Here is an 18,695-nt window from a genome sequence, read left to right on the forward strand (position 1 = left end):
CGGGCGAGCGGGCGGCTCTGAATGGCTCTAAAATGGCGGCTGGACCCAGTTTACGTGGGAAACGGCGGAGCCGCCGCGCCGCGGGGGGGAGGGAGGGGGAGGGGTGGGAAGCGGGGCCGCCTGCCCTCCCCTCCCCCTGCGGGACTGCGGACCCCCTGGCGGCCCCGAGCCCCCTCCTCTGCCCCCCCCCCCCCCCCCCAGCCCGGACACGCGGGACGATGCGGGGAAAATCGAATAGCATTTTTGCCTTCCCCCCCCCCCCCCCCCCCCGATGCCCTAGTGGCTCGTGGGCACTCGAGAAGCCACGCGTGGGGCCAGCCCCGAGCGGCGGGGCCGGGGATGGCTGCCTTTGTTTCCCTTCGCGGCTCTCCGTCCGCTCGGGGCGAGGCTTCCTTGTTGTGGCTTTGGCCGCAGCTCCTCCAGCCAGAACCAAAGCCTCGGAGAGGGGCCCGCGAAGCCTGCGGCCCGGGGGCGGCCCGGGGTCCGAGCATGCAGAGGGAGGATGGGAGGGAGCTCCGCGGCCCGGCTTCCTGGGAGGTGCTGTTTGCACAATAGAGCTCGTCCCTGCCTTTGTGGGGGAAGGGGCCTCGCAGCCTGGGGCGGCGGGGTCCTGCGCAGCCAGGGTCGCCCCCCGAATTGGGGCGCCGACGGAAGCTTGCTGTCTTTCCTAGAGAGCCCTCCGTACCTTAAAATGGCTTTTCCATTTTCCTGATCTCCTCTAGCAAACCCAGTAAGATTCCCACCCATCCCCCCGTCCGAAGAGACCGTAGAGAATATGCAAAGAGGTTGAGCGAGCAGAATTCCTGAATTCCTCTTACTCAGGCTGGAATGTTTTTCAAAAGCTGTCCCTCCAGCCCAAGCATAAAGGATAGCAAGCCATGGGGGGGACGGACCCTGAAACGTCACAATGATGCTGCCCCCGTAGTTAAAAGGCAGTCGAGTCGGTTAAAAGTTGTTTATTAAAGCTTTCTCCCCTCCCCCTCCATGATAGTATAGTAGTAGGTTCCTTATCTATATTTTATATCGATTAATAATTTCTACTTGTGTTTTTAATTTATGACTGAAAAATCTTTTTTTCTGAAGTCAAATATACAGAACCACCACCTGAGAACCGATTTTACCTTGCCATATTTTAAAATTTGGGGGGTGTGTGGGAAGAGGTTATTTTTTGTAAATAGAGCTTGTCTTAGGACTGCCTAGAAGAATACTTTTTTCCCCTAAACGAGCACATATTGTTTAAGATGTGTTGGTACTTTTTCTGTGAACGATGCTTCTCTCAAATTGGGAGGAAAACATTGGGCTGAGTGCCAAGGAGAATGACTAGTATTTGACTTGAGTGTAAGGCATCTTCCTGCCCCACCATCCCAATTTATATTGTGGATTTTTTCTGTTCGTCTTTTTTTTTTGTATTGTTTTGTTTGATTTTGAAGAGATTTCAGGCATTTGTTGGGAAGGTTTTAATATTACAGACCTCTGTTTATCCTTTTGGAAAAATTAGTAGAGTGTGGAGGTAATGTGGGCAGTGCTTTTTCAAAAAGAAAATGTAAATCACTGAAGGATTAGATTTTGAAATTTCCACCTTCCTACTGATATTTGGTCTTTCAGGAATATTAATTTAGGCAAATGGAGCGCATGTTCCCACAGGCCTTATTATATGTCACTTTTTGGTTTCTGGTGCTTAAGATTTGAATGACAGTATTTAGTTATTAATGTTGCATTCTAGAAATACCTTAAACGTTTGTGCTGGTCCTCATTAAAATGAGGACCCAGAATTGTAGTCTGAGATGGTTCGAAATAAATATCATCCAGCACCATTGAAACAGATGCAAGGAAGCCTGAGGAAAGAGACTAAATATAGCAACGTGTACCCCAGTACAAGTGCCAACCTTCCATACTTTTTTTTCATGATTATTTTCCCCTTGTTATCCACGAATCTGCTTTTATTGTCTTTCAGTTTATCGCATTTTGAACAAAAATACATACTGGTAGAAACCAATTAGAATATTTAATCATTGTTATTAGAAACTATGTTATTTTTGTATGATAGCTAGCTGGCTTTCAGTGCGTGGGAAATAGGCTTGGGGGAGGGGAGAGATGTTCTCAGAACAAATGAATTCTTTTAAGAATCCAATATACTGATTTTTTTTTCCTTCCTACTTATGACCAGCAGTTTGAAAATGTCAGTATTTGCCAAGACAAGCAGTCTAAGGAATGTGACTGTCTTATAGTCAACCTTTTAGACGGTCTCCTCAAATTTTGTATTTAGGTGTTTCATTTTTAAAAGCGTGATAGAAACTGAACCAGCAGGTTTAAGGTTTATTTAGTGATAATATTCTTAGGAATGACTGAATTCTTTTGATCCAATTGAAGATTTCTAGAAAAGACCAAATTTGGGAACGGTGTTGGAGAGTGCCTATGTTGTGGAATCTGTTTGGCTTTTTCCTGGAGAAGTAAATAGTTGTGGTAGAAAAAACACTGGACTTAAATTAAGTATATGCTACATTCGTGCAGGTACTATGCTGAACATGGAGACCTAGTGGAGTCATATTATCTGCCACTAAGTATGACTCTTTCCTCATCTATAAATTAGACCTGATATTGCTATATCATGTCATGTGGATGTTTTCAGGAAGATGGTATATGAATGGGCTTCCAATGATTATTTGTAAAGTATTTCAGGTAAGATTCAGGCACCATGCTGAAGAATGGAATGTTTGACAAAGAGAAATAACATTGAGATGTTTGAGGTTTTTCATTTCATGCTCAGGTATTCAAGTAGGTGCTTTGGTAATATAGACAAATGAAAACAAAATTTTCTCCTTATGCCATGCATTATTTTGGTTTATAAGTTCTATGATATTGATATTTAATCAATATTTTTATTAATCAAAAATGCTTGTTAAACATTTACTTTGTGCCAGGCACTGTGCTAAGCACTGGGGAGGGAAAGCAGGGCATTAACAATTCTTGTCCTAGAGAAACTCATGTTTAAATGGGAAACAAAATGTAAATTACTAGGTTTGGAGATGACTGATTTTTTATATATTAATATTACATTTCTGTATTGACAGTAATATTACTGACTTTTCTATATTGACACGTGAAGTCAAGTTTGGGATTTGAATCTCAGCTGTTGTTTACTAATGATCTTGGACAGTCATTTAGGCTTCAGCTTCTTCTTCAGGCCTTAGGTTTTCCTCATTTGTGAGGTGTGGATGAGAATAGATTCTAGCTCACCTCTAAAGTTCTTCCAGCTTTAAATCCTACCACCATTTTCATAGATCTTAGTGTTCTTCAGAACCTCAGAGATCAGCTCTCCTGGTTTATAGCTGGGTGGACTCTTAAGGACCAGAGACATTAAATGACTTATTCAGAGTCTCACATGTGACACTGTAGCAGGGCTGGTTGACTATAAATTCAATACTCTTTCTTTCCTCTGTCCTTTAGTCTCCCACTTTTGATTTTTGTGATTGCCTTTATTTAACCTGGGAAGCAGTACGTATTCTATTTGTCCTAAAGCCTTAGTAATACATACATGTCTTATATATTCCTTTCATTTAAAATCTAAGGACCTCCAGGAATAAAAGTTGATTTTTACAAAGACTGAGAAGAGATTGCCAACAACTACATAACTGATTAATTTTTAAAGCTCTCAGGGTATGCATGTACTTAGAAGTTTTGGGTAATGGTTTACAGTGTTCTATGAAAACCAAAGAAGAACCAGGTGATGTTAATTATTGAAGCTGTCTCGTTTTGGCCCTTGTCTTGAAAAGGCTGTTGCCTAGATTCTACTTGGGAGGTAGATCAAGGCAGAGCAGATGGCCTCATTTTAAGTTCAGAGGATTCCATGACTTGCAGAAATTGTGACTAGGAACTCCAGAGCAGCTTTTCAGCAATTTGGACTGATTGGTTAGGCCAGAGGTTTATCTCTTATGTCTTTGCAGGTTTTCTACAGTTTGCTCTAGAACAAGATTTCTTAGCATATCTGCTGTCTTTTCCCCAAGGTTGAGTTTGAGTGGATTTCTATATGTAATCTCTCTATTCCTTGGATTCTTAGCTTTTGAGGTTATTGCTTTCAAATAATTACAGTAGCTGCCGTTAATGTAACACATTCACGTTTACAAATTGCCATCTATCTCCCAGTGTTGTGAAGAAAGCAGGGATGATTATTAGCAGGCAGATGGGTCCCAGGCTGGGGCGTGGCCCCAAGGTCAGTATCAAGACTTGGAAAACCTTGGCCTTCCTCCTCATCTCAGCATGCTTTCACCTATTCTGCAGCATGCTCTTAGTGTAAAATATACCCATCTTGAATTAGAATTGACTTCTGTTATATTGGCAAATACTGCTTGAATCATAGAACCTCAACTCAGAGGGTTCCTCAAGTTCAGACGTTGATACCATTCATAACATTTCTCTTTATGGATGATTTTTTTAAGGCAAAGTTAGATAGAGTAGCATATATTTAGCTCTATTTTTCCCACATACATTCTCATTTTCCACTTGATGTTAGTGTTTTTCCCTAAGTCTTTCAGACACACTGTTTCATTGTTGGCCCACAAAGCAGCTCAGTGGCAGTTGTATAGTGGATAGAGCCTAAAACTAGGGAGACCTGATTTCAAATCCTGCCTCAAACACTAGCTAATAAGTGACTCAGAACAAATCACTGAATCTCTTTCTGCCTTACTTTCCTTGACTCTAAGATGGGGATCATAAGAGCACCTATCTGTCTCTCGACTTTTTTGAGGATTAAATGAGGTAACTATGAAAATCTTAATACCTTTACTGTGCCTGGAACATAGTAGGTACTTAATAAACCCTCTCTCCCTTCCTTTCCTTTTCTGAAATTTGAGCTTCACACTTGGACCACTCATGATGTGATAGTAAAGACATAATTTTGGGGGCCATTGAGTCATTTTGTAATGTTGAAATTGTAGTTCTTTTTAATCTAACAAGCCTTTTAAAAAGTTTTCTTGAAATGCTGAATTATGTTAGAGTGCTTATATGCCAGATGATTGGGATGCTTTAAAGTTAAACAGGAGGAGGCATCTCTTCGAATGCACACTTTTTCCCAGATAGACATGGATGTTCATTTCACATAAATGTTTGCTGTTGGGATAAATTTTTAATAAGGTGCAAATTAAAATGGACTTAAAAGGTACATTTTTAAATGATACTCTTCTCCATGAATATAACAGCAGTGGGATAGAGGAGTGACTGAGTTGTGTGAAAACATGACGTTTCCTAGATTCAGTCAGATAGATGTGTGTTTGTATCAGAAATAAAGGGAAAGAAGGTTGGGTGGAAAATCTCAGCTGTGTGACCATTAAGCAAATGCATATTGTGTAGTAAGTATAATAATCTAATACTTCATGCTAAAGGCTAATGGCATTAGTTTTATTTTTTTATAATGATCTTCCAGAGGTAAAGACCATGGTCTGAGAAAAGGAGTACTGAACAAGGAGTTAAGTGATCTGAGAATCTAGTGACACAATTGATAACTAGTGCTAGGTGTGGCATCAGGAATGTTTGGATTCAAATCTAACCATAAACATTTACTAGCTGTATGATTTTGGATAAGTCATTTAACCTCTTGGCCTCAGGTTCCTCATCTATAAAAAAAGGCTGGATTTGATGACCTCTGATGTCCCTTTCAGCTCCACATGTATAATCCTGCGATCTATGATACTACTCTGTTTCTCTCTGGACCTCAGTTTCCCTCTTCGTACCATGGCTGTGGGCTCTCCAAGGTTGCTTTAGCTTGTACCTCAGCTGTAAAAGGAAGCTTGCCCCAGTGTATAGTACTTTGGGTCCCTCCAGGGAGTAGGAGGGCTGGCAGAACCTGGATTGGCCAAGTCCTGGAACCTGTTGATTTGGCCTTGACCATCTCAGACCCATAGCTAGTTTTTCCTATGTATCTTTTATGATCTCCTCCCATTTGAAATGTCCAAAATCATCATCCCATTAAAGTTCTGTGTGCTGAGAAAATAGACTGTGCAAATGTAATAAATTGAACTTGTTTTCACAGATATTTTTCCTTAACTAGGAAAAAAATAGCTGATTACTGACAAGGCATGAGGTAAAGCAGGAAATAAGGGAATAAGCTTTTATATAGCACCTCCTACTTACCAGGCACTATACTAAGAGCTTTACAAATATTGTCTTATTTAATCCTCTCAACAATTTGGGAGGTATATGCTATTGTTATCCCCATTTTACAGATGAGGAAGCCAAAGACAGACAAAGGTAAGTGATTCTCCCCAAGTCACAGATAGTAAATATCTGAGGCAGGATTTGAACTTGGGTCTTCTTGACTCCAGGCTTCCCGCTCTACTCACTGTACTATCCAGTGGCTTCTGAGAATGTAAATTGCCCAAAACATTTCTCAATTATTAGCATTACCTGCACACCCTGGAAATACAAGTGTTCCTAAGTTACTGTATTTATGTTTAATTCTGGTAACAGGAATTTCTATTTTTCTCTTTTGTGGTAGATAATAATAGAAGATTCTTTCAATTTTGGTAAGAACCATATGTTCACCTTTACCTTATGGATCTGATTTTTATTGTAAAAGTCCCTGGACATCTTTTTGATTTACTGGAAAACACTGTTTACTGAGAGGTCTTCGTTGTCCTTATGGTCTTGATCGACTTGGTAAAAGTTAAATTTATCTTACTAAGAGCTTTTCATTTAGTCTAGCTAATGACAATTAAATATTCCCCAAAGTAACTTTTCATAACAATTTCAGAGATTTCTGTCAGTAAATCAGAAAATGCTTTTTTTTTCCTAAGAGCCATACCTACACATGCTCATTAAATGCGTGCATTTAATGAGTTCACCTTGAATGTACTGGATTAAGTGGCATAATTGAATTGGTTGAATCAAAATGACTAGAGACACATTTTCTGAAAGATTTCTGAGTAGGTTCAGTACAGTATTTTTCAAATCAAATCACACATTTACTGCTTTTTCTGTTACTATCTTCTAAAAAACTGACCTCAAGGCTTTTCAACAAAGATTGGTAGTTAGAATCAGAACATTTATGAAAATGAGCAAAGTTGTGCCCAAGATGTGGTGTCATTGTCTAAAGTAGAGTCTTGGTTTTGAGGGTAGTGGCTTGCTCTTACCTGGGGAAGTTGCTGTGATGTTCCCTTCCTGTGGCCCTATAGCCAAGAATGGTGGGTGGTGGTTTGTTTGGCTTAACGGAGAATGACTCAGCCAGTTAGACTGATGTGCAAGAGAGTAACACTGAAATTAGGAGGTATGGAGAGGAATTGGATTAAATAGTCGATACCAGAAAACTAATTTGAAGGTTCAGCTTGAATCTCCATGCACCAGCTTTCGGGTTCCCTTAGGGGGAAGCACATGATCATGAGGGTGGGAACCAGACCTTGTGCAACTTGTTGATGCTTTGAACTGGAAAGAGCTTTGTGTTCTGCCGTGGTAAATGGTTACTGAGAACCGGACAAAGGTTGGATTTTATGTAGCATCTTTGTAAACTGGACTTGAGCAAAGCTCCTCCTTCATTGCCATGTTTTATAGGACAGTGTTGGGGACATGCTGAAGTGATTTGCTTTCTGTTGACTAATCTTTTGAAATGTTTTTCTTTCATGGTTGTGGGTGATTGTTGGTTGTGTGTGTGTGTGTGTGTGTGTGTATGTGTATGTGTGTATGTGTGTGCATGCCCCAGGGAAATTGACTTATCCAAGGTCACACAGAGTAGTAAGTAACAGGTCTAGAATTTTATGCCAGGTTCTTCAACCTAAGGAACATGACAGGTTTTGACTATATTGAAGAGAAAGCTCAGCCAGGTCTAGGTGTATGTTTGAATGTACTTTTGGCTCTGCCTAGAGCCTAGAGTCATACATTTGTAAATTATTAGAACAGTTAACCCTTACTACAAAGAAACTGTAGGATGGGAGCAGACCAATAAGCTCAGGACATTTTAGCATCGAATCGTCTCCAAGAACAGAGACAGAATCTTGTGCCTGCTGTTTGGAGGCTTCCTTTTGAAGGATGAGATCACCCTTGAAAACATACTACCTTTTGTAGTGGAAGTTAATTCTAAGAATTTCTTGCCTTCTTTTAAGACTTTTACTATTGCCTTTGTCATTTTCTTCTTTGTAAAAATTTATAGTCCACCACTCTGACCAGTTGCTTGAGTTTTTAATTAGCTCTAACCATTTCAATGGTGAACCTCAGAATCATTAGCGTATTTGTTCTGTAATTGCGGTATAGTGTAGGTGGAATTCCACTCCATCATAACAATGCCTACCTGAATATCAGTGTTATTTCCCTTCTTTTCCAGAAGTTTAATTTATCAAATACTATGGTTATTTCATAATTATCATCCTTCAACACTTAAAAAGATTTATGATTTATTCCTCTTGGAATTTTCCCTCCACTATGCCTATGCTTACTATCTGTGCCTATGCTATTACCATTATTAAATAATCTTGTGCAAGTTGTGCAATTTTTTTTGGCATTGCAAAGTTTTACTTAGTTTTAGTATCACTTTCTTCAGGTAGCTTAAATTTTTACTTAGTTGATAATGGAATTAGATTAAGTTAAATCCAAGTGTCTGAGGATTCCTTAAATTGGAATTATTTTTCTTAATTCTGTTCAGGTCATTTCAGACATTTTAAAAGACTTTATGATGACATGCTTTTTTATATATGAAAGAAATATTTGTAAATGAGGGGAATCTGGCTTTCCTGATTTTTTTTTTTTAAATTAGAGATAGCAGTTTTTATACTGAAGCTATGGTAAAATGACCATTTTGCAGCTCTGATTTAATTGTGCAGATTCAAACTCTTTACAGAGCTTTAGGGTAACCAAAATTGGAAAGCTAAATTGATATTAGAAAATAGTCTCTCCTGAAACTGATTGGGGACCAGTCTACATGCAGGCAGATGGTATGGGCTGCAAATGTGGTATAAGATGGAGAATTGACCTCAGAATCAAGATCTGGGTTCAAGTTGTACCTTTGACACATACTGGGTTCAAGTTGTACCTGGCAAGTCTCTTGATTTCTCAATACCCTGTACAACTTTGCACATTAAATTGTAGAGAAAGTACAGATCTGAATTGTTAGAGGGAGTTTCCACTCTTGGAAGTTCCTTATATCAATTAGTAATAGCTCTCATAAAGAATTTTTGAATATGTGACAGATATTGCCCTGTCTTTTCAAGTAGAGTGAACAAGAGAATGTGGCTCATACAAGTCATAATGGATTGAAATTTGTGAACTCACTGCCTGGGCCCCAAAGGAATTTTTTTGTTATGTGGAAAAAATTAATTGGCCCTGCTATACTAATAGCCCAATCAGACCTATGTTATATTGCTTCCTATGGCTTTTTTATGTTGACTTTTCATTTTACATACAACATTCACACGTAGCTTTAGCATTTTCTTTCTTTTTCAGAATGGTGGGGTTACACACAACATTCACACGTAGCTTTAGCATTTTCTTTCTTTTTCAGAATGGTGGGGGAATTATGCAATGTCCAGTATTATTATTAGTTTGATGTACCAGATAGTTACTCCAAACATGCTAGGTTGGGATTTGGTTGGTTTCTGGATGCACTGAGGTCTTACTTCACAGGGACATAAATCTCTGAATAGGGAGTTCTTCATCACTGGAAGTATTGAAGCAGATTGACTGTATGACCCTTTATTAGGTAGGTTGTAAAGTGGGGCATGCCTGCTGTGTATCAGACACCATGCTAAGTGTTTTACAAATGTTATCTCCTTTGAAAGCATTTATCTATTGAATTGGGAGTTGGACTGGATGAACTGGAAGGTTCCTCCTCAACTGCAGTTGGTGGCAAGACAATAAGTCTGCCAGAGCTACCTAACTTAGGTACCATCTCACCCTGTAAAGCTCTTGTGGACCAAGACAGTTGGAAAGTTGGACATCAGGAAAGATGTATGCAGTTTGTATAGTTATCACTTAAAGTTTTGAGCTGAGGGAAACCATTTTCCTCTGGGGTGTAGCTATAAAAACCTATTTCATGGTATGACTCAGGAAGGGGATTATTCATTGGTAGGAGGGGTTATGGGAAAAAGAAGTATGTGCTAATTCTTTACTCTGACTTAGGATCAGTTGCAAAAGTCTTTACTGAAGTTAATCATTGTATCTGTATGGCTGATCCACCTAACAAAGACCCAGCAGCGGGTCCTTTTGGGAAATAGTTGAGAAATGATTAATTTTATTTACTCTAGCAAACTGATGACCCAGGTCCTTAGTTTTGTACAATTGATACTCCATTGGAAATCACAAAATCAGTTTCTTTTGGTTCTAAAAACTAGAAAAGGGCAGAAAAATCAGTACCATTCATTCATTTGAACAGTCTAGTTGAGGCCTTGAAAGCTGGGACTTCCCCAAGGTCATATTGTTAGTTTTAGCCAGAGTTCTTTTGACTTTGTCTCCTGTCCGCTCTCAAACACAATATGAAGGTGTGAGCAAGGACACTGAAATCTTTTTTCCTTGAAACTTGTTAAGGAGAATGAAAACTTATTGTAGTAAACTAAACATTTTGGAAATATGAAATATTGTCTTGAATAGTTTTTGTATCAGGAAAATGGAATGCAGTGTGGAATACTCTGGACCATGGTTTTGATGATGTGGTTTAGGTTCCATCCAAATAAAACTCATTGTGTTTCTGTATTTTGAAATGTGCTCTTTGAGGTGATGGATGACCAACTGAGGTTTCTTTGGGGACAATCTGCAATAAAAATAATTTCCTTTAAAAGAAAACTTTAAAAATTAATTTCTAGTGAATAATGTTTTTTTAACTGTAGTCAGACAGTTATTAAAGTGGTAGTCTAAATGAGATCATAATAGGTGTTTGAAATGTGTATTCTTTCAGCGATACAAAAGAAGAGCATTTTGTGCAGATATAAACTGGAATGTTAGTTATTAATGGAGTCTTTGGCAATATGAAGGTTAAACCATCATTTTTCTTCTGGGAGTTTTGTGGTGATTTTATATGCTAAATTAGTCATTTATAACCCATTAGAGGTGCTCTTAGCCAAAATTGTAGGTGGCTCTGTTGTTTTCTTTCCATTCTGTTCTGAAAGGGTACCATGATAGACTCTTGGTAGGGTTTAACCTTCAATTCAACATCAGGGCATATAAAGATCAGGAGAAGGCCTTGGAGATAGTGGACCTGGAGAGATGAATCCTCAGGTAGGGATATGATTGGATAACTATGCAAAGTCTGAAAGCTGGCCTAGTGAAGGACTATTAGACTTGTTCTATTTGGCCTCAGAAGGCAGAACTAGGAACAAAACAGAGAAAGTTGGAAAGAGGTAGGTGGATTTACATAGAAAAATACATGACATGCTCCTTGAGGACATTAAACATCTTGACTTCTGGGTGAGGCCACTTGTCCCTAACCTCCTGACTGCCCACTCCCCCAAAGGCTGCTTGTGGTGAGACAAAGGATTTTCTCTCTATACAAAGGATGGTTTGCTTTGGTGTGCCTCAAGCAGCCCTAACTTATGCAGGCCGGGTCTGCTTGATCTACTGGAGTAAGCACTGAGGAGGTTGCAACGATATGAACACAGAACTTTTCCCTCTAATGGCCAGCTTACTTGAAGGTGGTTGGCTAATATTGGGTTTCCTACAGTCTGGTCATGGAACACAGCTTCATTTGTTGCTTTGTGCTTTCAAATTAATAGGATGGTGACACTTCTGTGGCACTTTGAGGTTTGCAAAGCACTTTACAAATATCCACATCTTATCCTCAGAATAACCTTGGAAGGGAGGTGCTGTTATTATCCCCATTTTACAGTTGAGGAAGCTGAGGTTGAGGGAGGTTAAATGATTGGTCCAGGGTTACACAGCTGAGTGTCTGCGGCTGGATTTGAACTTGGGTCTTCGTGACTCCAGTAGCAGGGGAAAATATCCATAGTACTTTGATGATCCTTGTTCCCAGTATTTATCTACTTTAGGAGTTCTTAATCTTAATCTGGGGTGCTGTGTGTGTGTGTGTGTGTGTGTGTGTGTGTGTGTGTGTGTGTGTGTGTGTGTGTGTGTATGTGTGTGTATGTGTGTGTGTGAATATCAGTGAACTTGGGTGGGAAAAAACAATTACGTCTTTATTTTCACTAAGTAGTAACTGAAATTTAGTGTTTCTTAAATTATGAATGTAGGCAACAAACTACAGTAATATTAGGCTTCACCAGATTACTAGAGGAGTCCATGACACAAAGATCAGGCAAAAAGGTCTGTTCTTCACATGTCTTGGATTTCAGTGGTGGAAGTACACTGAGCGTTGACTTAGACAGCAAAGCCTCTGATTTACTAGATGACTGGGGTGAGTTGCTCTCTCCAAAGAGGATGCTCTTTCCAGGCTGGTGATGAGAGTTTTCCCAAACCCTTAGCTTGACTAATTCTTGGGGCAATTCCTTCTGAGTCATGTTTAGGCATTTCACATCTCCAAGAGTCTAGGTGGTACAGTGGATAGAGTGCAGAGCCTGGAGTCAGAAAGACTCATTTTGTGAGTTTAAGCCCTGCCTCAGACACTGGCTGTGTGATCCTGGGCAAGTCATTTAACCCAGTTTGCCTTAGTGTCTTCATCTGTAAAATGATCTGGAGAAGGAAATGGCAAGCGCTGCAGTATCTTTGCCAAGAAAACCTTAAATGGGGTCATGAAGAGTTGGTCACCCTGGAAAAACCCTTGAACAACAATTTCTATTCTCCTGGTGTAACTGGGGAGAGCTGAGCATCATTTCTACCCTAGGGCTGAGCCTCCAAGGAGGACTTGGGTCATGGTATGAATGAAATCTAAGGGAAAAAGCCAGCATCATTATTTTAAAATTAAGTATCTGTGGAATTCACTTTTGATAATACCATACCATGTGTCTTATCTAGCATAGATATTTATAGTCTTTATTGAACTGTTTTCAGCTTTCTGGGGTGGGTAGTTTGTGGACAGCATCACCAGAAGTTACCAGTAATTTATTATGTCTTCCCACAAGCTATGCATTAGCAAATTTTCTTTTCCCTTTTTTGAACTTCATCCTTTTTACATATTGCTTTTTTATGTGCTCAGTATTTAAGCTGTTTTTTTTTTAAATTAACTTTTGCTTTGTGTTCAGTGCCTATGTCTTGTGACTCTTAATGTTTGTAGGCTTTTCTTTCATGTGATTTTGATTGTCATTTGTTCCCTACCTTTCTTTTTTTTCCCCATAAGTATTTTCATTTTTAGATCTTTATCATATAAAGAAGTTATAATTCTCAGTCCCTTCAAGAACATTGATTAGTTATGATGATTATTGTCCCAGGAGGCTCAGAAAATCATCCTTATATGGTTTAGGTGCATTGGGTGACATCTTTGCCACTGCCTGCCAGGGCAGTTCACTTAACATTTCTGACCCTCCTCAGCTTTATTGCTTTATAAAATGGAGATAGTTCTTGGTCAGCCTACCAAGAAAATCTTTGAGAACTACAAAGCATAAATAAAAACACAAACTTATTGTTCAAGGACATTTGGTTTAGCCTTGGTGCTCACTTAACACTTACAAGAAGTCATATGCCTTAGATATGTCTTAGTTAATATCTTCATGAGTTACTGTGATCTAAACATTTGCTTGGTGGCTAATTCTCAGGTGACAAACCTTACCAAACTTGGTGGGTCATTTGCCCAATTCACTGCTAGACCCAATAGGGATGACGTAGTGAAAAAGAATTTGGAGGCTGACAATGTCTAGATTTAATATGAGTGTTGCTTCTTTTTTGGGGTGGGGGAGAGTCAATGGGGTTGACTTGCCAAGAGTTACATAGCTACTAAGTATCTGAGGCTGTATTTGAACTGAGGTCCTCCTGACTCCAGGGCCAGTGCTCTATCCACTGTGCCACCTAGCTGCCCTTGGTATTTGGATAAGTCATCTTACTGCATCAGACTTTGGTACCCTCATTTTTAAAATGATTGGATTCTAAGGTCTCAGCTGGGATTCTAAGCTCCATCCTCTTAGTGAGCCATGGTGAAGATTTAAATGGAATGAATCTTTTTTTGTTACCATTAACAGCCCTTCTAGTTTCTAAGTCTCTGATTTCCTGTCCTTGAATTCCAGATATGCAGTTGATGGGTCATATTGTATTTGGGTGTATTCATTGAATTAAGAGCCATAGGGTAAAATTTTCCATTTTCCCCAGAGTATTGAAAATAAGATAGGTAGTTTATGCATTTGACAAGGTAAAACTTACCAGGTATTCAGATGTCTTAATAGTAGCAGCTCCTGAGATAGCTGCATTTTCTTTTACGAAACCACAAAGATCTGTATTCCAGAAAGAACTTGGTATAAATTTCTAGAAGCTTACGTTTATTAACAGTTCTTTTCAAGGTGGGTTTTCATCTCTTTCAAGATAGATCTAACCATTACAGATATACTTTGCAATGTTTAGTGTGCAGGAACAAGAAACAAATCACAATATGGGAGGGATGCTAGCAGGTGTCTTGCATTATATTTGATACTTTCAGAATTTACTAGTAGTACAGACTACACTTGTCAGTGCCATTGCATAACACAGATATGTCTGTTACCAATCAATTGGTAATAAAAGTGGTTACCTAACTGCTTTGGTCAAATCCCTCCCCTTGGCCTCCATTTCCTCATGTATAAAATGAGAGAGATTGAATTTGAACTTTCGTAGAGTAAGTATTTTTCATCAATATCTGATGTTCAGTGAATCCAGGCAGTAGAAATAGGCTATCTGCAAGAAAGTTTTGGCTTTGGAGGGAACTTTTAATGCTCTTTCTTCTTCATAGGAGTGCTTTTTTGCTTCGCCTTTCCACATAGGTGGAATTTTTTCCTTCCTTTCACTGGTCCTTCTCGTGTTGGAAAAGAAAATTGCTTAAAGAATAATAAAACTTCGGTAAACTGCTGTCTTTCTTTTCTCCCTCTCCCTCCATAAGCTGAGGATGCTCCATTGACACATTCAGAGGGAGGCAGGTTCTATAGGGATGCTTGTCATCATTTCTCACCTCAGATTCATTGTCCTTAGAAAGAGAAGATGGAGAAAAATGGAACCCAAAGCCTGATACATTTAAGTGGCTTGATTACCAGGGATACTTGAATCCAAAATGCTGCAACTGTGATTTTTATCTTCTTGTGTCACCACTGAAGAGTCATCCTGAGTCAGCTGAAGAGTCATCCAGGGTAGCAATCTACAAGGCTCTCCCATTTTTGATCTGGAAGCTCTGGAAGGTTGAGGTGGGAAGGCTCCAGAAGGGTTGCAGTTGCAAGGGAAGGAGGTTCAATTTGCAGGCCTTAACAAATAATGACCACAGTTTAGGTTTGGGACAGAAAGGAAAAGGCATTTTTGATCTTTGTATTGTTAGCACCTACCACTGGTGTCTTACACACAGTAGGCAACCACTTAATAAAAATTAATGGAATTAAGAGAGCCCACAGGTGGGAGTTATTACCTAGGCTTTTGTATTGTCTTCTTATCTTTCTTAGGCAGGACCTGAGACCACCCTGTGGCACTAAAACCTCAGAGAATGCCATCTTTAGAGGAGTCTTTGCCAACTTTATAAAAAGTTGTAGAGTCTGTGTTGTCCCTTCCGTTTTACTCTTAAAAATAGCTCGAAACACACACCCTTGTTGCTGTTTTTGTAGCATGTGTTTAATCATGTTTTAATATTGGAGTGTAGTCATTGCAGGGGATGTGTCCCCCAATTTTACATTGAAATATTGCTTTCTTAGAGAAGTCATATGTGTATTATGTTTTATTAACATGTGTCTTCTAAATAACATTGTAGTTCACCCTTGGATCAGATGACATGAAGCAATGTGGTTTCCTGGGAATCTAGCCAAGAAAGATGTAGTTGAAGTCAAGGATGGAGCTGATTTGATTTTAAGACAGATTTTATCCACACTTGGGACATTAAATGGGGGGTTGGGGGTTGGGGGGTGGGGTTGGGTGTGTAATTAATGGACATTAGGGGGATAGAACAGGAAAAGTACATCTTTCATATTGTTAATTGAGGCTGTCCTCTGATAGGTTCCTAAGAAAACTTTTCTAGCAAAGAATGAGCTTTAGTTTTTCCCCCACTAGTGTTGGGTACAATCAGATCCAGTAGAATAGCGAAATTGCAAGAGAAATTAGAATGTGCATAGATTGGTGCCACTTATTTAAAATTGGATGTCATTACTTTGGTTCAGTACTTATAACCAGAATAACCAAATCTCATCTCTTTTCCCCACCTAAAATCATATGCCCCCCAAAAAGTCCACCTTGCTTTAGAGAATAAATATTGCTGGTTTAATGTTGACCTTTGACTACCCGACGTATGAAAAGTTGGCATTTTTTCCCAGTCCCAAAAAAATCTTTTTATATCTCCTATACAAATCTTATAAAGAAAACTGTGTAACAATACATTGAAAGTCTACAACAAATGACAGATTTTTAATTCATTTAAATTACTGATTTTTGCACTTAACTATCTTTTTGGACTTTTTGACTTTGTTGTCAAGTTTATTTTTTGTACATAAATTTCTATCACATCAACAGAAAAATTTGGATTTGAACCTAAAAGGCACATTTGCAGCCTTGTGATGAGCTGCTGCCTAGATGATCAATGGCTTCAGAGAATCCATTGGTGCTCCGTCCACTGGTGTAGATGAGATTTCATCCATTCCGTCTCGTCCGGTGCTGTTCTTGTTCACAGCTTTCCATAAATTTTCCTATAAAGATCTTCCAGTAATGGGGGGAGGGGGGAAGAATGACAAATCTGGTACTAAAAGCTGAACTTGTGCCACATGATTATCACCTATGTAGAATGATTTTTGTGGTGGAATTTAGGTTTCATCAATATGTTCTGATTTAAAAGTATTTTTGAAAATCAAATTGAATTTTCATTTCTTTTTAGGAATATTTTTGTTATTGCCTGTAAAATGAAGACATCGGTAAAAGATGAAAACTGTAGATTAGTCGTGAATGGTGTGTAAATTGGCAGGGAGTTGCTTTCATTATGTTAGAGGAAGCTTTTCTTCCTGGTGTTGGTTTAAAGACCTGGCAGAAATTTCTGGAGGGGAGAAGGGTGACTTGAAAACTAGATGCATATAATAGATGCATAATGATCATGGAAAAAAAGTTGTCAGAAATCTATTTTGTAAAAACTTAGAATTGATGGTGTTCAACTGGAATTTTTCCTATTCTGTATTCCCAACTGCCACTGCCCTAATACTGACTCTCATTACCTCTTGCTGGTATGGCAGAAATAACTTTATTAAATAGGAATAATAGCCTCAACCTTCCTTCCTCTTCACCATCACCCATGCAAAAAAAGGAAGGAGCGGGGGAAGCCTTTATAGTACTGCCAGAATAATCTTCTTTATGCAGAGTCATGGTCATGTCACTCAATCATTCTTGCCTGTTGGGGTAAAGTTCAACCTTTGCTTTAGCATTTGAGGCCCAGCCCAATGTGCTTCTGCCCTACCTCTCCCATGTTCTCACTCTGCTCCTCCAAGAGTATGCTGTGGTTTGTGCTGCTCGTGTGGGTGTCTTCTCTACTACTGTCATTAGTTGTAGACTTCCATTCTCTCTCCCAGTCCTTTTCCAGGGACTGTATATCTTTTTTAGGTGCCTCCCCCATCTCCAAGTAGTTACTGTGGACACAGGTCCAAATTAGATTGTTTTAATGTTATGCAGGAGGAGTGGGCATCAAGTTTTTGTTGATCATATATTTATCTGTTACTGTGCTAGTTACAATAACAGTCTCATTGTCCTCCAATTAACGGAATCTACCTGTGGATCTGATTAAAACTGGAAGAAGGGGAACCAAATTACTCTTCTACTCTCATGAAAATCTCTAAGACTTCCCTTGGTGACAGTTTATCACCTCAGTATTTGATTCATGAGTTGAGAGTGGACAGAATGATAGTGCCACTGTGTATTTTCGTAGTACATTTTTACCTTGGTAAAGCTTGTCTAATTTCATCCTCAGAAATACCCAGTAGATAGCTGAAATTGTGAAATTGTTGTTCAGTGAGAAATGATAGTCAAACAGCAAGTTAGGAGTTACAAAGCTTGGAATAGAGCTCTGATTTTGTAACCTGGAAAGAAAACAGAGTTTTCTTTTAGGTATAGTCATCATTAAAATTGCTTAAACCACTTACATATATTTTCTCTAAAGGGCAGGAGAATATATTATTTTCTACCCATTTTGGTATTTATATCCATTTGGGGGGATATTTTAGTCTTTAGTTAAATGCATTAATATATCAGATTCCTATTTTCACTCTTTTGAATTTGGATACAAAATTCTTGATCTGAAAAATTTTCACCTTTTTAAAAATATGTAAAAAATTTTTCCTATCATGCTTTTAGCATAGAATTAATAATCTTTCTAAAGTCTTAAAATAATGAGGTTGAAATTTGCATTAGATTAACTATTTCTTTCTTGCAATAGATCAGGGGCATGACCCTTGGCTGTAGTCACTTAATGTCAGCACATGTATTTTTTGGGATATGTTATGTTTCTTATAAAGCTTCATGAATAGACTCTATGTGTTTGTTCCACAATGACAAGCCTCATTTAAGTCCCATCAGCATAAAGGTATATTTTGGGGTCACACTTATGAGTAAAGTTTGTTTGTAAATAAATAGCTCTTCTGTCTTCTAAAAGTTGTCTTTCTCTGTATATAGAGAAAAACGTGTTTCCATATCTTTTATGTATTCAAAAT

General features: G+C 38.9%; 1 protein-coding gene across 8 annotated transcripts in view; it reads left to right on the forward strand.

Annotated features, from left to right (window-relative positions):
• SPEN (spen family transcriptional repressor) overlaps positions 1 to 18,695 on the forward strand; it is a 72,840-nt gene that overhangs the window by 1,935 nt on the left and 52,210 nt on the right. The gene's annotated exons all lie outside the window — the stretch shown is intronic.

The sequence above is a fragment of the Notamacropus eugenii genome, chromosome 5 (assembly GCF_028372415.1).
Source record: "Notamacropus eugenii isolate mMacEug1 chromosome 5, mMacEug1.pri_v2, whole genome shotgun sequence".
NCBI classification, from domain to species: domain Eukaryota; kingdom Metazoa; phylum Chordata; class Mammalia; order Diprotodontia; family Macropodidae; genus Notamacropus; species Notamacropus eugenii.